Genomic DNA, 20186 nt, shown 5'->3' on the forward strand with positions numbered 1-20186 from the left:
AAGAGACTCACTTCATAAGTATGTTTATTATTATCTCCGCTGTTCAAGCCACACAAAATAAATGTCTGGCATTTCCAGAAATTGCTATCGATTCAGCAGCAGATTTTACAAGGCCAATCAATAACAGTTTCCTCTATACCCCCTCCCCCAGTGTGTATTTATTTGTGATCAGGCTTTCTGTTCCTCCTGTGCTTTCTAGTGCTTGTAATTGGTCCAGAATAAATGGATGATTTCATCTTTTTCCAGGAAAAAAAAAAAAGAGGGGGTAAAAAAACTCTGCTATTAAAAATATCTCCCGCCCCTATCCAACAAAAAAAGCTGTGCATATATGTATATGTGTGTGAAAGAAAAGAGAGCCTGCATTCAAACCCACCTGCCAAAATAAGACCCTCAACACATAAACTACAATGTATGGCCTCTTTTCCTTGCACCTAAGCCATGTCGTATTAGGAGGTTAGGGACCCAGAAAGCCACACAGACCCTTCTAGTCATGGGTTCTTCTAACATGATGCCCTTATACCTTACCGTGTCACCAAGTGTATAGCAGAGTCTCAGAACAGGCTAGAACTTCAAAGTTCACCAGCCCAACCCCCTCTACTAAAAGATCAAAGCACAGAGGCTCAAAAAAGGAAAGTTGGTCGAAACTCAGGTCTCTTGCCTCAAAATGTGACCTTCTTTGGAGATAGAGTCTTTACAGAGGTCATCCAGTTGAAGCTGAGTCATGAAGGTGGTCCCTAACCAATATGATTGGTGTCCTCATCAAAAGGAGAAATTTGGACACGGATAGAGACACACATACAAGCAGAATGCCAGGTCAACATGAGGGCAGAGATCAGGACGATGCTTTTTCAAGCCAAGGAATGCCAAAGACTGCCAGTAAATCGCCAGAGGCTAGGAGAGAGCCATGGAACAGATTCTCCCTGACAGCCTCAGAAGGAACACTCTGATCTCAGACTTCTAGCCTTCAGAGCAGTGAGACAATAAGCTTCTGTTGTATAAGCCCTCCAGTCTGTGGTGCCTTGTTACAATGACCCTAGCAAACTAGCACACTCCTCTTCCTCAACAGCGACTGTTCAGGAGACCCAGGAGAGAAGGACCCAGAGGTGAAAGTCAGAAAAATATTAGAATTATACAAGAGACTCAGAAACCATCTTCGATAACTTTACTCCAAATAAATACAGCATCAGGAGAGGGTACAGATGTACATGGAGAATACACACACCCAAACTTCTACATAAAGCTACATAAAATCAGTTGTCTCTGCGGTAAAGTATAAGTCATGCTTCAGTTTGTTCTATGATAGGATAAAGAAAATATGTATCCTTCAAAGTAAAATATAAAACTAAAGAAAATATAAAACTAAGCCACTTGGGTGGCTCAGTGATTCAGCACCTGTCTTCGGCCCAGGGCTTGATCCTGGAGTCCTGGGATTGAGTCCCACATCGGGCTCCCTGCATGGAGCCTGCTTCTCCCTCTGCCTGTATCTCTGCCTCTGTGTGTGTGTGTGTGTGTCTCATGAATAAATAAACAAAAGCTTTAAAAATAATAAATAAATAAATAAATAAATAAATAAATAAATAACAAACTAAAGAAAATCTATGGCACCTTGGTGAAAAAAAATAATGCTATGGGTTCATAAGGACTATTTCCCTTATCTCTTCCTAGAGACACAGGAGGACATTAGTCACAGGAGTCACCCAGTCACAGGAGGCTGGGTGACTATGTAATTCTGACCAGTGGACAGTAGTAAATGGAAGCAGCATAAGTGGAAGCACAGAGGCGTTTATGCGAACCTTCCAGGCTTTGTCTTCCCTCATCACAGAGGCCCCGGACAACACCTCTTAAAAGAAGGGAGGCACAAAGTTAAAGTAGACCAGATTTCTAAGCCGCTCTTTGAAAGAGAGCTGCCTTAATGTCCACAATAGCCAAACTGTGGAAGGAGCCTCAGTGTCCATCGAAAGATGAATGGATAAGGAAGCTGTGGTCTATGTATACAGTGGAATATTCCTCAGCCATTAGAAATGACAAATACCCACCATTTGCTTCGGCGTGGATGGAACTAGAGGGTATTATGCTGAGTGAAGTAAGTCAATCAGAGAAGGACAAACATTATATGGTCTCATTCATTTGGGGAATATAAAAAATAGTGAAAGGGAATAAAGGGGAAAGGAGAAAAAAATGAGTGGGCAATATCAGAAAGGGAGACAGCACATAAGAGACTCCTAACTCTGGGAAACGAACTAGGGGTGGTAGAAAGGGAGGTGGGTGGGGGGTGGGGGTGATTGGGTGACGGGTACTGAGTGGGGCACTTGATGGGATGAGCACTGGGTGTTATGCTATATGTTGGCAAATTGAACACCAATAAAAAATAAATTTATAAAAAAAATAAAGGGAGCTGCCTTGGAGAACCATCTGGCCTTCAATGAAGCTTTTTGCGAGAAAGAAAAAAGACTCTGATACCTTTGAGATTTGGGGGAATAATCTAACATGGCACTATGACCTAACTCAGATCATGATGGTCTTCATCTCTGCGATCTGTATTTGACTAGCATACTATTCACAAACAAAATGAAGAATAAGCTATTTGAAAAATATTAGCTTGGATTTTCTCATGTTTCTTGTTACTAATAAACAGCCATTGGTAGACAACCCACCCCAAATATGTCCATTGCGATTTCCTCTGACAACACAGACTCTGGGCCCCACAGTAAAGGAAACACCTCCTTGGCATTCCTGACTACTCCTCCAGTGGGAGCTTGGACCATTATGGGTAGAAAAGCATTTCCCAACTCACAAGGCAGCCATTCTTGGCACAACTCTGATTGTTAGAAATTTATTCCTTAAGATTATCTATAATCAGACTCTCTGTTACTTCTACCCACTGACCTCAGTTCTGAAACCCTCTAGAGTTCTGCAATAACTAAGAACAAGTCCATACTTCTCCCTAGCTGCTCTTCCCCCAGGCTGCTGTTTTAATCAAAGGAGATTTCTTTCCAGAAGCCATGTTAATCAAACTATCACTAATAAGTCAAATCCCAATAGAATGTAGGCCCAAGCATTGTCCCAATTATTTTGTTGTGTTAGGATTTTATGACATCAAAAAAATATTTGAAATAAATGGAATTCCACCTGGGGCCTAACATTCTTTCAGTTATAGAAAGATTTGCATCACAGCAATATTTGTTTTATTGGGATTTAACCTGTCCGTTGTTCTGCTGAGTGCCTGAGTAGGAATGTGGGAAATAGCTTTCTATCACCATAAGCTCAGAAAAAATGTCAGTGAAATGCAGGCAAATAGATTATGATTGCATCGACAGCTCTTTTCATAAGCTAATGGGCTGTCTAACCTATTCATGCCTGCTGTCCCCCATAGGGTCTTGTAAGCACACTGCCAAGGAGCTTGTTGGATTTGGCAAATTGATACACTGGGCTTGTTTGACTTCTCATTTCTATGAATGATCGTTAGGTATTTTAACAATATGTGAATGTACTTGGAACGCCTAATGGGGCATTAGTTAGGTAAATAAGCGACTCAGTTGAGAGCTGTAGTGTTAACATAGACAAAAATCTATTCTCCTTTTTCTTAATAATGGATTCCCTTCATGGTTTAAGTGGAAAGTTTTAAACGCATACATACGCATGGTGTTGCTTAGTCCTATTTGATCATCAGGACTCTTACAGAAGAGGTAATACACAATTTTACTTGAAGATCTAAAAGAATCAAAGCAGCATGAGGGCTAAAAAACACTAAAAAACTAGAACCTTACTAGGAAAAAAAATCTCTCTCTCTCTTTTTTACATTTTAAATTAGAATATCTAACATTGGCATGGCTGCGGAAAACACTTTTATACACTCCTTGTGGGAGCATAAATTTAGACTATCTTTCTGAAACACAATTTGGCAAACATAACAAAAGCCTTTAAAGTGTGCATACCCTTTGACCTAGACCCAGTGATTTCACTTCTAGGAATTTATTCTAAGGAAATAATACTGGGTGTGTGCAAAGATTTATTTACAAAGATGCTTATTGCAACATTATTTACAATAGCAGTAATTGAAAAACCCAAATAGCCAATAAAAGGAAATTGGCTTTTTAAGAAACATGATACATTCACTTACACAACGTTACATTGCATGGGCCTTAAAAATTGTGTTGTAGAAGAATTATTAAAATGAAAACGGAATCACAATATACTGTTAAGATGTTTTTAATACAAGTTTCAAAACCATATTTTTAGGATATCAGTTTTGCAAACACTTTTTAAACAAACATACCAAAAAAACATATGAAAGTGTAACAACGTTTATGTCTCCAAGTTGGGATTATGGATGGTTATTATTTCCTCTTTATCCGTCCTGAATTTTTCTAAATGTTTTATAGCGAACTCATAATATGTTTGATGTACAAAAATATTACAATGATATTGAATCTTATATGTAAAAGAGAGTCTAATTTTTCAAGATGCTGTTGTTACTAGGAAATCAGGCACATTTTTCCTAGTTTCCAGGCTTAACTCACAATGCCAAGTGAAACTTTCTTTGACATTTCTAACTATTACAGAGCCAAACAATCTTCAACTTTTAAAGCAAGTTTGAAAACCAATCGGCAATTCCACAATTAGCCAAGATATCCAGCTCAGATCTGAAATAAACAGATGTGGGGAATTTTTAAGCTAGAAATGGAACATTGTCATCACCCAAGAGCATTAGATGTGGAGTATCAGATGTAGAACCCCTGAGATCACACTCTAACTCTGACATTATCTGGTGACTCTGAGCAAGCCTCTTTGTCCCTCCATGGGACTCTTAGACAGGAACTATACATATAAATATTTAAATTTATTCATTTATAAATATTTAAATATATAAATATTTAAGAAACATGATACATTCACTTACACAGTGTTACATTGCACGGGCCTTAAAAATTGTGTTGTAGAAGAACTATTAAAATGAAAACGGAATCACAATATACTGTTAAGATGTTTTTAATACGAGCTTCTCACTCTCACTACAGTGAGTTTTTTTAAAGGAATATGGTCAGTTTATGCACAATACTCCCAAGGCAGTCCCACCTTATACATTGCATAGCTTTAGCCAACTCTAGCCTAGACTCCCAATAACTAACAACCAATTATGGTTCAAATGACACAAAGGAAGGAACTGACTTCTTTTCTTTCTTGAGTTTTTATTTGTTTGATGTGTGTAAAATAAAGCACACATTAGTGCACAAAGTGCATGGGTCATAAGTGTACAGTTTAACAAAACATTGCAAAGTGAATCCCTGAGGAAGTTCCACTTATGGAAAGAAATGACCAACACCCCAAAGGACTGCATATGCCCTTTCCCTATCACACCTGCTTTCTTTCTCTCTCTAGAGTCACTGCCCCCCTAATTTTATTGTGATCATTTCCTTGATTTGCTGTATGGTTTTACCACATAAGTATGCATCACTACACACTATAGTTTGCTTGGGTTTATTTTTGAACTTTATATAAATAGAATCATACAGAAAAAATATTGCCATGATAATGGATATTAAAAATTTTTATAAAGTGTAATGTATACACAAGTGAATGGTATCATTAGTAGTAATCTTATCAAGTAAAGACAGGGACACTGAATTTCAACGTTCCACAGCAGGTGGCTGGTTTCATGATTTTTGTGTCCAATAATTTCCAGTCAGGTTTAGACCACCTCATCCTTCCAGATAGTCAGCACAAGCTCACATTCAAGGACTCATCAGAGCTCTGTGTTTGTGACTTCTTATACCACCTGGATGGAAAAGTACTCACCGAAGGCTGAGGGGGTCTGTCAATACATGCTTTGTTCATAAATTAGCAGGCTTCCCTCTGTTGAGTGAGTTCCCCAGCTATTATCAAGGCTCTAAGGTCACATCTGGTTAATCGTTGGCTAGAAATCAATACAGAGAGAACGATGGTTTATGATAAGGGCTTATAATAAGCAAGTTCAAGTTCGAGAGATTGGCTGTCTTTATGTTTTTAGATGCTAAAAAGTAGCTGCTAATCTCCTTCCCTGCTGGAAAAAAACATAACCCCACTTACACTGTTACCTAAATCAAGAACTATTTAAATGTTTTTCGTAGGTCCCTTTCCCTCTTTGGCCAATTCATCGTGTCCTTAGCTTCAGCTGTTCAAATACCATCTAGAATTTTTTTCAGTCCCAAGGAAATGCATCAACTTATTCTCTGGTGTCACAAGACCTCAGGGTCACAGCTACCCTTTGTCCCAGTTCTGGAACAATCCCGACACTCTTTGATGTTAGCGGCTACCTTGTGAACTGATCCATGGGGCTCCCAGTGCCTGAGGCTCAGTACTGTGGGTTTCCCAGCTGGCATTTGGCCAGTGCTTGCCATTCCTCCTGTGCAATCACCCATGCATGTGTACATGAGCACATGCGTGTATGAATGAGTGGGTGTGTTCAAGCGTGTGTAGGCATACTATCTACTCATTCCACGAGTAGACAGCATTGCCACGGATTGTAGCAATAATGTAAGAATGCCTTTCATGTAGTAAATGTTGGGTGAATAAGTGAACAAATGAGCAATGCTCCACCTGGCTTCCTACCCCAACATTCCTCCTCTTTTCACAACTGAGGCCACTCAAATTTCACCTTTGGAATCAACACTGTACCATTCCTAGGACCAATTTTGGACTTAGTCAAATAAAATTTCAGGGGCCTTATTCCAGATTCTCAAAAGACTCAGAACTTAGTATACCTGGCCAATCCTCCCACAGTGATAGGAATCCATATTTGGATCACCACCTTGTTTCCCTCCCATAGTCACGCATGTGCACTCCAGTTTTAGTATCTGGGGGACTTGTTATCTATCCCATATCCTTACCAACTGTCTCCACTCCAACTAGAGGCTGAATGTTCCCCTCCAGTATCCCAATAGCCAGGACCATACTTCCTGACCTCTTATGTTGCTCAGACCCTGCCTGAATCTACATGAAACATTGTCTCATCACTGGTAGATTTTCTGCTGGAACCTCCACCATTCCTTGGTCCTTCCTGATTTTGAACTACAGCCACCTTTCACCATACTCCCTAGATGCCTATGTCTATCTACTGAAATTCATCACCGACCGACAGCTGGGTCTGCCTCCAGCTTACTACGATCATCATCTCTGATCTCTAGTCCATTCTTTTCCTGATCTGCCCTGTCCATTGTCTATGGAAAGGCCTTTCAATTTTTAGATTAAAAATAACAACAAATTTTAAGAGTGAGACATTATTAAAGTAAGCAAATAAGCAAAAAGAAAACAAACATAATCTAACCCCCAAACTTGGTTGAAACTTAATACCAATGAGGAAATATACCATATTCATGGATTGGAAGACTCAATATAGTTAAGATGTTAATTCTTTATGAACTAAAATACAAAGTTAATAAAATTCCAATCCAAATCCAAGCAAGGTTTTTTTTTTTTTTTGTAGATACAAAGAAGCTTATTATAAAGTTTATATGGAAAGGCAAAGGAACTAGAATAACCAAAACTAATTTGAAAAAGAATAAAATAAAAGGATTCACTCTACTTGATTTCAAGATCTACTATAAAATAATCAGACAGTGTGGCATTGGCAAAAGGATAGACACAGAGATCATTGGAATAGAATAGGGAGGCCATTAATAGACTCACACAAATATGGCTAATTGATTTTTTATAGAGACACAAGGGCAATTTAATTTACTTTCAAAAACTCATGTTGGAATCATTGAACATCTATATGCGAAAATATGAACTACTCAACCTAAACCTCACATCTTACAGGAAAAAAAATAGCTGAAAATGGATTTCAGATATAAATACAAAATGTAAAATTGTAATGCTTTTATAAGTGAAATAAGATAGAATCTTCATGAACAAGGGGTAGGCAAAGATTTCTTAATTATGACACTAAAAGCAAAATACATAAAAGAAAAAAATGGTACATTGATTAGACTTCCTAAAAATAAAAACTTTTTTTAATGAAACATATTATTAAGAGAAAGACAAGGTAAAGACTGGGAGGATATAATTTAAATAATATATCTGACAAAGGATTTGTGTGTAGAATGTATAAAGAGTTCTTAATAATAAACCATAAGAAAATACACCATCCAATTTTTCAAAGTGGATAAAAGATTTGTATAGACACCTCATCATGGAGGATATATAGATGGCAAATAAGCACATAAGGAAATGTTCAACATCATTAGCCATTAGGAAATGATAATGAAAATCAGGATTAAGATGCCACTATATATCTATTAGAATGGCTAAAATAGATAAAAACAATCTGACAATAACTCATACTCGTTACCACTCATACTTTGGAGTAGGGAAATATAAAGGTAAAACACTGTAAAACAGTTTGGTAGGTTCTTATAAAGAAAAACATACACTTACCATATGACCTAACAAAACATATGTTTACTGAAGAATCTGTACACAAACACTTATGGCAGCTCTCTTTATAGTGCACCCAAAGTGAAAATAGCCCAATATTCTTCATCAGAAGCATGAATAAACCACTGTGGCACAGCCATACAATGGAATACTACTCAACAATAAAAGAAAGAAACTATTAGCACCACACCTTAAAGGCATCGTGCTAAATGAAAGAAATCCATTTTTAAAAGTCACATCCTATATGATTCCATTTATATGACATTCTGGAAAAGGCCAAACTAGGAAGAGAGAACACATTAGTGGTTGCCACAGATTTGAGTGTAGCCCCAAAGAACAGCACAAGAGTGTTTGTTTGTTTGTTTGTTTGCTTGTTTGTTTTGAAGCTACAGAACTGTCTGTCCGGATTCCTGTAGTGTTACATTAGACATGGTTAGAAATCATAGAACTATACTTTACAATATGTGGCCTTAAAAACTAATACTGAAGAAAGGTCTTAGCACACTTGGCAAATATTTTCCTATATGCGTGTACATTAATAGAATAATTCTGTATTAGATAACACTGTATAAAATTTTAATTTTAAAACATTGTAAATAAGTTGCAGAGTAATTAAGTGTGTATCTGCATATCAGTTTTTAATGGTTGGGTTGTATTTCATTGAATGGAAATAATACATATTATGTAAGCAATCCCATGTTGCTGAAAATTTGGGCATTGTTCAGTTTGCAATATTAGAAATCATACTGTGATAATCATTATTGCAATTAAATATTTGTACAAATCCTTAATTATACTTTAGATAAATTTTTAGAAGTGAATTTGTTGGGTCAAGGTATGAACTTTTTAAAGGTCTTTGACGTGTTTGTCAAAATCTCCTTCAGAAAAGTGGTACCCAAATGCTCTAGCTCCCAGGAGACAATGAGGGTGCTCATTACCCCATATACTCCCCCTATAACCTTGCTCACATGCTGCTATTATATTATGTGGAGGTAAAATTTCTTCAGAGTCCCCCTACTTGGGCAGCCTGGGTGGCTCAGTAGTTTAGCACCACCTTCAGCCCGGGGCATGATCCTGGGGACCTGGGATGGAGTCTCCCTCTGGGCTCCTTGCATGGAGCCTGCTTCTCCCTCTGCCTGTGTCTCTGCCTCTCTCTGTGTGTCTCTCATGAATAAACGCATAAAATCTTTGAAAACAAATCCCCCTACTTACATTATATTCATCTTTGAACAAAACAACCCACAGAGCCTAGCACATTGCCTGGCACATACAAGGCACTATTTAATATTTGTATTTGTTTGTTGGCATGAATAAATGGATAAATTAGTGATCTAGCTTTTTCTTTGGTAATGAATTTTCTTACTTATCACCAAATATTTTGGAGTTACTTCGCGCAACAATCATTAATTTAGCACATACAGCATAAACTGCGATATTTTTTAATCAACTCTTACAACAAAAAATTTTAAACATTCATCCCGATATATTTATTTATATTTATATGAATAATATAAATTATTCTGTCAGTCTATACATTCAAGAATAATAAAGCCTTATTTCTTATATTGATTTAAAGATAAGCGTAAATGAGGCTCTAATATTTTCTTCTCTCCAAAATGTTCTTTTTTTTTTTTTTTTTTTTTTTCCAAAATGTTCTTTACATCTCCCCAGGCTGCTCACATTTTGCAGATCACTGCCCTAAAGCACCTAGATGAGCAGGGTTCTGCACTGACCACCATGAGGAGTACAGCAATGGATAACAAAGTCCTGCCCTTGGATTTCACAGGTAGCCTAGGAACAAATGCCATGAGAACTTCACAGATAACCAGAACACCTTATGAAAGGAGAGGAGGGAGAAATTTCTCCCTATTAAGGAGTTGGAGAGGAAGCCATGGGGCAGGTTACGAAGTTTACGTTCTGTACCCTGAGGATGCTCCACTTCGCCTAACTCCTACTCTGACCTCAGCAACGCTGCAGGATGGCAGGGTGGGGGAGGGCTGTTGAGTGGGGAAGAGTCTGTACACCTGCCATGTATGGCTGTTGGTGGGTTTTTGTTTGTGCCTCTTTTTTCCTGTTTGCTTAATATATACTTTTTCCCCTGCCTTCAGGACACAGTGACACACATTTCAGTTTTGGCAAGGGACAAAGCCAGAGGAGTGTAGGAAGAAGAGCCCCTGCAGAATTGTTGCCAAACTTTATGTCAGATGCTACTTCATTGTCTCTTTATTTTTAATATATAACAGAGTTATTCTATGAATTCTCCATAGTAGCATTTAAGGCACTTCAAATTCTGGTCTCAACCTGAACACCTGCTACTTCCCTCCAATCTCCTGCCAGATACACCAAACCATATGCTCCTCCCTATACATGGCTTTACCCCCATGACAGCTCAGCCAGTTGTCACCCTGCCTTATCTAAGTCCCACTCACCTTCCTGTCCTAGTTCAAAAGTCATCATCTCTGGGAGATCTCTCCCTTCAAATATACCATCTTCCCAGGCAGAATCAAGTTCATTCTCCGTCGAGTTCCTATCATCATTTTTTTTCCACCATCATGCTTTTCTCAACCTGCCTTGGATTACAGTCATATGTGTCTGTTCCTGTCTCTTAGTTAAGACTAAAAGTTCTCTGAGGGTGGGGTAAAAGTTGAATTATCTTTTCCTAGTACATAGCATCTCACAGCAATGAAAAGGCAGGATTGCCAATCTGCCTTGGTAAACTGAGGCAATTTTCACCTCACCTAGAAAGCTGCTTAAATTTTCCTAAATCCCAGAAATTTACTTCAAGCTTGAAGAACAAGTTGAGCAGGATAAGAAGGCTTCAGAGTTTTATTTTGACTTCTTGGATTTAACAAGCTTGTGGCACTTTCAAATGGTGATGTCCAGCTGTTCAGACATACCTGGCTGGATCTGAGAAAAGGTAACAATTCATTATTCATCAGTATGCAGATGATAATAAAAATGATGAGCATCTGTGAGATTTCCCAGACAAGGTATAAAGTAAGAGGAGACGTATGCCAAAGACAGAACCTTAAGGAATACCAGTATTTTATAGATGTTGGGGGTGGGGTGGGGGAATGCCCACAAAGGAAAGCAGGAAATTGTAATAAAAAAAGATAGAAAGAAAACCAGGGATTTGAAAGTTTCAAAAAAGAAGGAAATAGGAAACGAACTGTAGAATGATACATAAATCTAATAAAGTAAGAACTGAAAAGTGTTCTTGAACTTTGGTAGTTGGAAAGGCCTTCATGATCTTAATGAAACAAGTTTTCATTATGGTTAAATTATCAATTCATTATGGTTAAATATCATCAATCAGCGGGATGCCTGGATGGCTCAGTGGTTAAGCTCTGCTGTCGGCTCAGGGCATGATCCTGGAGTTTAGGGATCGAGTCCCACATCAGGCTCTCTGAGGGGAGCCTGCTTCTCCCTCTATGTCTCTGCCTCTCTCTCTCTCTCTCTCTCTCTCTCTCTCTCTCTGTGTCTCTCATGAATAAATAAATAAAATCTTTTTAAAAAATTTATGAATCAGTATTAAGCTAACAGGAGGAAAACTGTTTCCAGAACTTGAATAAAAATGGAGTAAAGAAATGGGACAGTGGCTTGGGAGCATAGGACCCACGAAGCAAGTTTATTTGGTTCTCTGTTATTATTGAAAAAAAATTGAGCACATTTATTAGCTAAAGAAAATAAATCATAAATCAATAGAGAAAAAATGTGGAAGATACAAAAGAATGAAGGACTCTAAAACATAAAAAGAATCATACACCATGACCAAATGAGATTTATCCCAGGTATGGAAGGTCATTTCAGCATATGAATATCAAGGCACCTTATTAATAACATAAAGGGGGGAGCCTGGATGTCTCAATTGGTTAAGTGTCTGCACTGGGCGTGGAACCTGCTTGGGATTCTCTCTCTCCCTCTCCTCCTGCCCCCCTCCATGCTTTCTCCCTCTCTAAAATAAATAACATATAAGAAAAAAAGGATAATATGCACAAAAACATCACTTGGCAAAATCTAGCAGCACTTCATGATAAAGACATTCAACATACGAGGAATAGAAGAGAATTTCTCCAACCTGATAAAGAGCATCTATGAACACCCATAGATAATAACATCATACTTAATGGTCAAAAGCTTCCTTCCTAAGTTGAAAGTAAGACAATAACATCCACTTATCACTTCTAATCATTGTAGCACTAGAGATTTTAGTGGAAAAACTAGGCAAAAAAGAATAAATAAAATACAGCCAGATTGAAAAGGAAGAGGTAAAACTATCTCTAGTCACAGATGACATGATCTTGCATAATGAAAAACCTAAGTAATCCACCAAAATACCATTAGAACTAATAACAAGTTCAGCAAAGTTGCAGGATACTAAGTCAATATACAAAAATCAGTTCTATTTTTATAGACTAGCAATGAAAAATCTAAAAATAAAATTAAGAAAACAGTTCCATTTTTAATAATATTAAAAAGAATAAAATACTTAGGAAAGAATTTAACAAAAGAAGTACAAGACTTGTTAAATATTATTAAAAGAAATTAAAGAGAATCTAAATAAATGAAAAGACGTTTTAGTTATTAAATTCATAGATCAAATATTAGGAGGGAAATATCTCCCAAACTAAGCTACAGACTCAATGAAACTTCTACCAAAATCCCAGATCACTTTTTTGCACAAATTGGTAGTTGATTCTAATATTCCTATGGAAATGCAAGGAATCCAGAATAACCAAAACAATATTGAAAAAGAACAAAGTGGGAAAATTCACATGTCCTGATTTCAAAATCCCACTACAATGCTACAGTAATCAAGATAGTATGTATTGTTATAAGCAAGACATATAGATCAGTGGAACAAATTTGAGAATCTAGAGATAGTGCCTTATATTTATGATCAGTTGATTTTTAACAAGAGCATCAGGACAATTCAAATGAGGAAAGAGAAAAACTCTAAAATTCTTAGAAGAAATATAAAAGTAAATTTTTGTGACATTGGATTAAATAATGGTTCCTCAGGACACTGAAAGCACAAGCAACAATAACAAAAATAGATCATACTTAATCAGATTTTAAAACTTCTGTACTTTTAGAAGCAAAAGAAAGTAAAAGTGAAAAGACAAGAAGTAAAAAGACTATCCACAGAATGGGAGAAAATATTTGCAAATCATATATCTGAAAAAGGACTTATATCCAGAATATATAATATAATATAATATAATATAATATAATATAATATAATACAGTATATCCAGACCTACAACTCAACAATAAAAAGATAATCATAGAGGATATACAAATAACCAATAAGCTAATAAAAAGATGTTTGGTATCATTAGTCATTAGGTATCTACAAATAATCAAATAGTGAGATACCATTACTCACCTACTAGGATGGGAAAATTTAAAGACAGATAATCACAAATGTTGGTGAGCATGTGGAAAAATTTAAACCCTCATGTATCATTTATAGGAAGGTAAAATGGTGTAGTTGCTTTGGGAAGCAGTGTAGCAATTGCACAGAATGTTAGATATAGGGTTACCCTATGACCCCACAACTTCACTCCTAGGTATATCCCCAAGAGAACTCAAAACATATGTCCACAAAAAAAACTTGGGCATGAATGTTCATGGCAAAGTGGAAACAACCCAAATTCCATGAATTGACACATGGATAAACAAATATAATAGACTATTATTCATCCATAAAAAGGAATGAAATCTGATACATGCTACATACAACATTGAGTAAACCTTGAAAATGTCATGCTGACTGAAAGAAGCCACTTAGAAAAAATCACTGATTGTGGGAATCCTTTTATATGAAATGTCTAGAACAGCAAACACTACAGACATGGAGAAGAGGTAGGTGGTCACCCAGAGGTGGGGGGGAGGGTAAGGGTGGGGAATGTAAATGACAGTTGACTACTAGTGAGTGTCGAGTTTCTTCTTATGATGACAATGATATTATAGGATTAGAGGTGCCTGGATGGCTCAGTCCAGTTGATTCTGACTCAGGTCATGATCTAAGGGCCAGGGGATGGAGCCCACAACCTGCTCTATGTTCAGCGGGTAGTCAACTTGAGATTCTCTCTCTCTCTCTCTCCACCCTCACTCTCTCTTTCAAAAAAAAAAGATATTATAGGATTAGCAGTGCTGATTAATTCAAAACTTGGTTGATAAATTTAAAAAACTGGATTTTATACTTCAAACGGGAGAGTTTATGGTACATGCGATGTATCTCAATGACGCTGTTACTGAAAAGAGGGAGGACGAATTTTGAGAAGAAGACCCAGAGCACATAGGAAAGATTAAACATCTGTGTCAATGGAAGACCTAATTTTGAGTGGCTCTAAGAGAGAGAAAGAGGGGGGATAGGTGTGAAGTCGGGTTACTGGGGTGGGGGTTGAAGGTGGGAATCCAAGTGCTCCATTTTCTGGAAACAAGAAGTGATCCTGACTCCTGCAAGCAAGAAGATGGGAATTCTGAAGGGAACTTGAAGAAAAGATGATAATTCACAAATGTAGCTGAGGCCCTTGAGGACAATGCAGAGGAAGAATTAACAAAGGAAGGACATTGGTATTGGCTACACCTTTCTTCCAAGGGCATCTGGCCTCCAGGTCAGGTCCAGTTGTTCTCCTTTTTTTTCCAGCACCTCTGTGAGCTCCATGAGAGCCCGAGGAAGATGGTGGTGCCAGGAAACCACTCAAACAGGCCTGTCTGTCCGGCACCTCAGGCCTACATATGACCCCATTTTCAACATCTCTTGCCAAAGGGCAGCAAAGCCAAGTACTGTGAATATTTGTGACGAGGAGGATTCTTTCCTCCAAAACTTGCCATGAGATTGTTCTGCAAAATATAAATATTAGATCAGGGTGATTGACAGTAACTGAAAATTCAAACACAAGCACTGCAGCCAGCGTCCTCCGTGATCCCAGCAGCAGGGGAATGGTGGGGTCACCACCCAGATGCCATCTAAGAGACAGACTTCTCCCCCACCCAAGGCTGGGATGGTCCAGAGGGTAAATTCAGTCCATGCCCCCCTAGCTCACTGCTTGATGAGCAGAAAGCTTGTCTTCAGCCACCCCTGCGACCCAGAAGCCTCCTCCACACCAGCCCATAAGGTAACTAGTGTCATGTGAAGGAACACTAGACACTGTTTTTACAAATGTTGATGGACGCACCGATGTCTCCGGGCAAAGTGGCCTATTATATGGTGCAGCAGGCCAAATAACTGCCACCCAAATATATCAAGTCCTGATGCCTGGAATTTATAAATGTTACTTTTTTGGAAAAAGAGTCTTTGCAGAAGTAATTTAATTAAGTATATTGAGACTAGGAGATCTCTCTGGATTATCCAAGAGAGCCCTGAAGGCCTTCACAAGTGGCCTCTTAAGAGACAGGCGAAGGCAGATAAGGCAGACAGACACACAGGAGAAAGGCCATGTGAATACTAATCAGAGAGATGCAGCCAACAAATCAAGGATTGCGGACAATTGCCAGAAGCTGGAAGAAGCAAGGAACAGATCCTCCCCTAGAACCTCCAGAGAAGCACGGCCTTGCTGACACTTTGATTTAAGACTTCTGGCCTCTTAAACTGTGAAAGATTACATTTCTGTTGTTTTAAGCCACCCGGTTTGTGGCAATTTGTCAAGGTAGTCCCAGGAAATGAATACACCTGGCAGCTGTGTTCTCTCTGCAGCCCTAACAGTGCCTCCACCTGTGATCATGAACCTGCAGAGAGTAAAAGTTGCTAAGAGTCCGTGGGTGTATCATCTCATTTCAAGAGGTTTTGCAATCTCCTTTCTGGTGAATGCTGCCCCCACCCCTACGCCCACCCGCAAGATCCCACCGTTACTGGAAAAGAATATGTTAATCGGTTCTTATCTAGAACTCTTGAAAATTCACAATCAAGGTAAGAGAAACACCCAATTTGAAGTCAGAACAGGTTGACTGCGTCCTGATCTGCCACTTACTGGGTTGCTTTGGTCTTGGGCAGTTCACCTCGAGTTCACCACCTGAAAGTGGCAGTTATAATTCCTACCCCCAAAGAATGACTTTTTGTGAAAATCAATTAAGTTCACGTCTGTTTCTTCACCTGGGTTGTCTAGGAAAAACCACATGAAGCAAAGCTTATATTAAGCGTACATGCTGATGCATGCTTTCTTGCGGATGGGAGGAGGTGTAATAGCAAGATGAGGGGAGAAGACAAAGAGGGAAACAAAGGCCAAGAAGGTGAGCACCATACTAGCCACAGCATCACCACAAAATATAGTCAGTGATTTGTTTTATGATATGTCTCTGGGTAGGCGTGATGAACCCTTGCTATGTGACTACCACTGGGGCAGGAAGAGGACAGAGAAAGAGCAAGGGGATAATAGTCATTTCCCTTCCACTTCCAGCCTCTCAACGATCAAACTTCACCCATGGAGAATGAACTTGCCTGAACTCCCAGGTGATATCACCCTGACCTTCTGGGCAGCCACTGGGGTTCTGGGATCAGACTCATCTTTTAAGCCAAGAAACCTTGAGAGGAGACAAGCCTATGTGGTCCTGGTACCTGGAGAGCTACAGCGGGGCTCCCACGCATTGAGTACGATGGAGGCCAAGCCAGAGCCCAGCTCTGGTGTGAGAGGCCCCGGAAGTATCTGAGGAAGCTGGCAGGGATAGGAAATGTGGAGGCACTGCTGTGACATTGAGGGCCCAGGGAGACACGTAGGGCCAAGCAAATGGAGCAGCACAGAAACAGGGTCAAGCGCTGCATGCGAAATGGATTTGGAAAATATCACCTGCTACATGACTACTACTTTACCTATTTTGATTGCCTTCCTTTGTGACCTTTATTGCCTTGAGTGGATTTCAAGGAATGATCCACCATTGTCTCAGGTACACCATCACGTCACCTATTTGGCTATGATTTGTCTCAACTTCAAGTACAGGAAGCAAATCTAAATATTTCTTTTTTAAAATATTTTATTTATTTATTCATGATAGACATAGAGAGAGAGAGAGAGGCAGAGACACAGGCAGAAGGAAAAGCAGGCTCCATGCTGGGAGCACGGACGTGGGACTCGATCCTGGGACTCCAGGATCACGCCTTGGGCCAAAGGCAGGTGCTAAGCCACTGAGCCACCCAGGGATCCCCTACAGGAAGCAAATCTAATACAAGTCTTTGGTGGGAAACTAGTTCTCACCTAGGCAATATGGCGACTGATTGTGGAGGACAGGGCCAACTAGGGTTTTACACATGTTCATCCTAGGGTTCCCTGGGAAACAGACTCTGAGAGCGGACTTTGTGAGCAAGGAGTTTACTGGGAACTGAAAGGAGCGGGTTGGATAGCAGAAGAAAACTAAATGGTAGGCAAGGTTGGTCTGGAGCCACACAGCCCTTTAGAGTTGCCCTTGACTGAGGCAAAGGGCAGGACTTTGCACCCCGTATCATCTAGACATTGGATGTGAACCATCCGAAGGATGGACATGTTGCCCCAGGTGAGGCAGGACAATTCCTGGGAAGAGACTCAGCTCTGATGCCAGCAGTACTGGCTGAAAAGAGTGCCTCTGTTCTGAAGGGGGTTGGGGAGGTGCATCCCAGCATCCACGGCAGAGGTACCTCTGGAGGGAGCAGGGGTGGGGGCAGGGGATGGGGAACATTGGCTTATAACCTTGGATTTCTTTTGTGGACTGATTCCTTTTGTAAGGAAAACCATGTCCACCATCCTCACGAATGAGGGGGCTTTCACCCCCACTTCCCAGTTCTCATTTCAAGGTGTGGATCGGACACTTTCAGGTGTTTCAACATCCCTTACTTTTACTCCATCCCCACCTCTAACTCCTACTGTCCCCATGGAGGAAGGGCAGGAGCCAATCTGGTAAAGGCCGTGTTCCATGTGGGCAGACTCTGGGCCAGCATGGCTGCTTGTGGCCTAAGGAAGGAATGGCTTGTCCTTGGCCTGTTGTCTCCTCACCGCTTGCCTCCTTGCTGCAAGTTTCTTCTAGAGGTGTGTCTGGCCCCTCTCCCTTGGCCAGCTTCTGTGGCTGGGTGGGCCACTCAGTTGACCTATGCACCCGTGAATTGCAGGGATGGAGTCGGGCGCCCCCACAGTAGCCTCACTTCCAAGCTGCTAAGCAGTTGACAAGTTGCATATTAGAAATTACCAAACAACTGACAAAACTGTATTTTAATCTTCATTTGACTAGTGACCTATGTATCTGTTTTCAGCAGTTTTTATTCATCTAACACATATTTATGGAGCATGTATTATGGGCCAGGCCCTGTGCTAAGTGCTGGGAAAGTGGACTACACAGTGCAGATAAAATCTCTGCTTCTACAGAGTTTACATTTTACTGGGCACAGAGAAACAATAAATCAGCAAGCAAACAAACAGACCATGTTATATCTTGGAAATTGCTTTCAAGGGACAGAGAGGAGTGGGCTGGGCAGCGTGCGGTGGGGTGGGGCATAAGACCAGTAGATCTGCCGAATAAACATTAATGTCCAGAAAGAGTGAGACAAGTGGGGGAAGCATTCCTAGCAGAGACAGCAGCCAGTACAAAGGCTCTGTAGCAGGAATTGGTTTGGCAGGTTTGAGGAACAAAAATGCCCATGAACCTGGAGGCTTGTGAGCCACAGGGAAGGGGGAGACCATAAGGCAGAAAGAAAGACATGGGCCACATCGTAGAGGGCAGTTACACAGACCCAGTACTTTCCGCAAAGTGCGACTCATACCACCAGCACGTACACACATTTGGGGCTGGTGTACATGCACATATTTTTATTGGAATCATTATGAATTTATTTTTAGAGTATATGAGTACATTGGACAGATATAATTAGCACATCAAAACCACAATCTCCCAGATACTATTCACATGAAGCTACATTAAAAAGTGATTTGATTTAAAGAGAGTATTAAGTCCATCATAATACAGGGGTTGTACGGATACAGCCACATTCTCAGAAGTGGTACGTGCAGCATTCAAGTTTAAGAAAACACTGCTTGCCACTTAGAAACAGGAGGGGACCCCATTCACAGCCTCTGACACCTGATGGCTCAGACCCTAGGGGGACTCGAGAGAAGTTGTGCTGGTCGGCAGGGATGACCTGCTTCCCTCCAGATGTCCCCTCACTGTATACAGCTGTTCCCAAGGGGTAGCAGAGCAGCCAGGGACTGGACTGTCCCGTTCACGTTAGTGTGAGACGATGCAACAGGCCTCATTCTCACCGGCGGGATGCGGATGGGTGTCAATGTCTCTTCCAGGGGATCCCTGGGTGGCGCAGCGGTTTGGCGCCTGCCTTTGGCTCAGGGCGCGATCCTGGAGACCGGGGATCGAGTCCCACGTCGGGCCTCCCGGTGCATGGAGCCTGCTTCTCCCTCTGCCTGTGTCTCTGCCTCTCTCTCTCTCTCTCTCTCTGTGACTATCGTAAATAAATAAAAATTTAAAAAAAATAAAAAAATAAAAATAAATGTCTCTTCCAGGCAGACCTCCCTGCCTTTCCCAGCCTCCTGCACTGGGCAGGCCACCAGGAGAGAATGGACCCCACCTGCTCCCCAAGAGAGCGTGCAGATCCAGGTGAGCGGGGACGTGGGATCCCGAATCACCATGTGGAAGAAGAGCACCTGTTGGCCAGGAATGGTCATGTAAGGGAGAAAGAAACTTCCTTGGTGTTAGGCTACTGGCATCTCTGGTTGGCTTGTTGGTCACTCAAGTTAGTTAACCCTTTATCTGGAATCTCTGTCTTTTGAAGGTACCACATCCAAAGAATATGA

At 40.2% G+C, this 20186-nt stretch overlaps 1 long non-coding RNA gene across 10 annotated transcripts in view; it reads right to left on the bottom strand.

Moving 5' to 3' along the window:
• LOC118353264 (uncharacterized) overlaps nt 1–20186 on the bottom strand; it is an 81025-nt gene that overhangs the window by 51289 nt on the left and 9550 nt on the right. For 7 of the 10 annotated variants that reach the window (XR_007408112.1, XR_007408111.1, XR_007408108.1 and 4 more), the window contains 2 exons: nt 10845–11322; nt 5797–5914 (listed from right to left, as the gene is read on the bottom strand). This is a non-coding gene — a long non-coding RNA (uncharacterized LOC118353264). The remainder of the gene's footprint in view (nt 1–5796; nt 5915–10844; nt 11323–20186) is intronic. The other 3 variants (XR_007408110.1, XR_007408113.1, XR_007408106.1) reach the window with 1 other exon arrangement.

Source organism: Canis lupus, chromosome 34 (assembly GCF_003254725.2).
Source record: "Canis lupus dingo isolate Sandy chromosome 34, ASM325472v2, whole genome shotgun sequence".
NCBI lineage: Eukaryota > Metazoa > Chordata > Mammalia > Carnivora > Canidae > Canis > Canis lupus.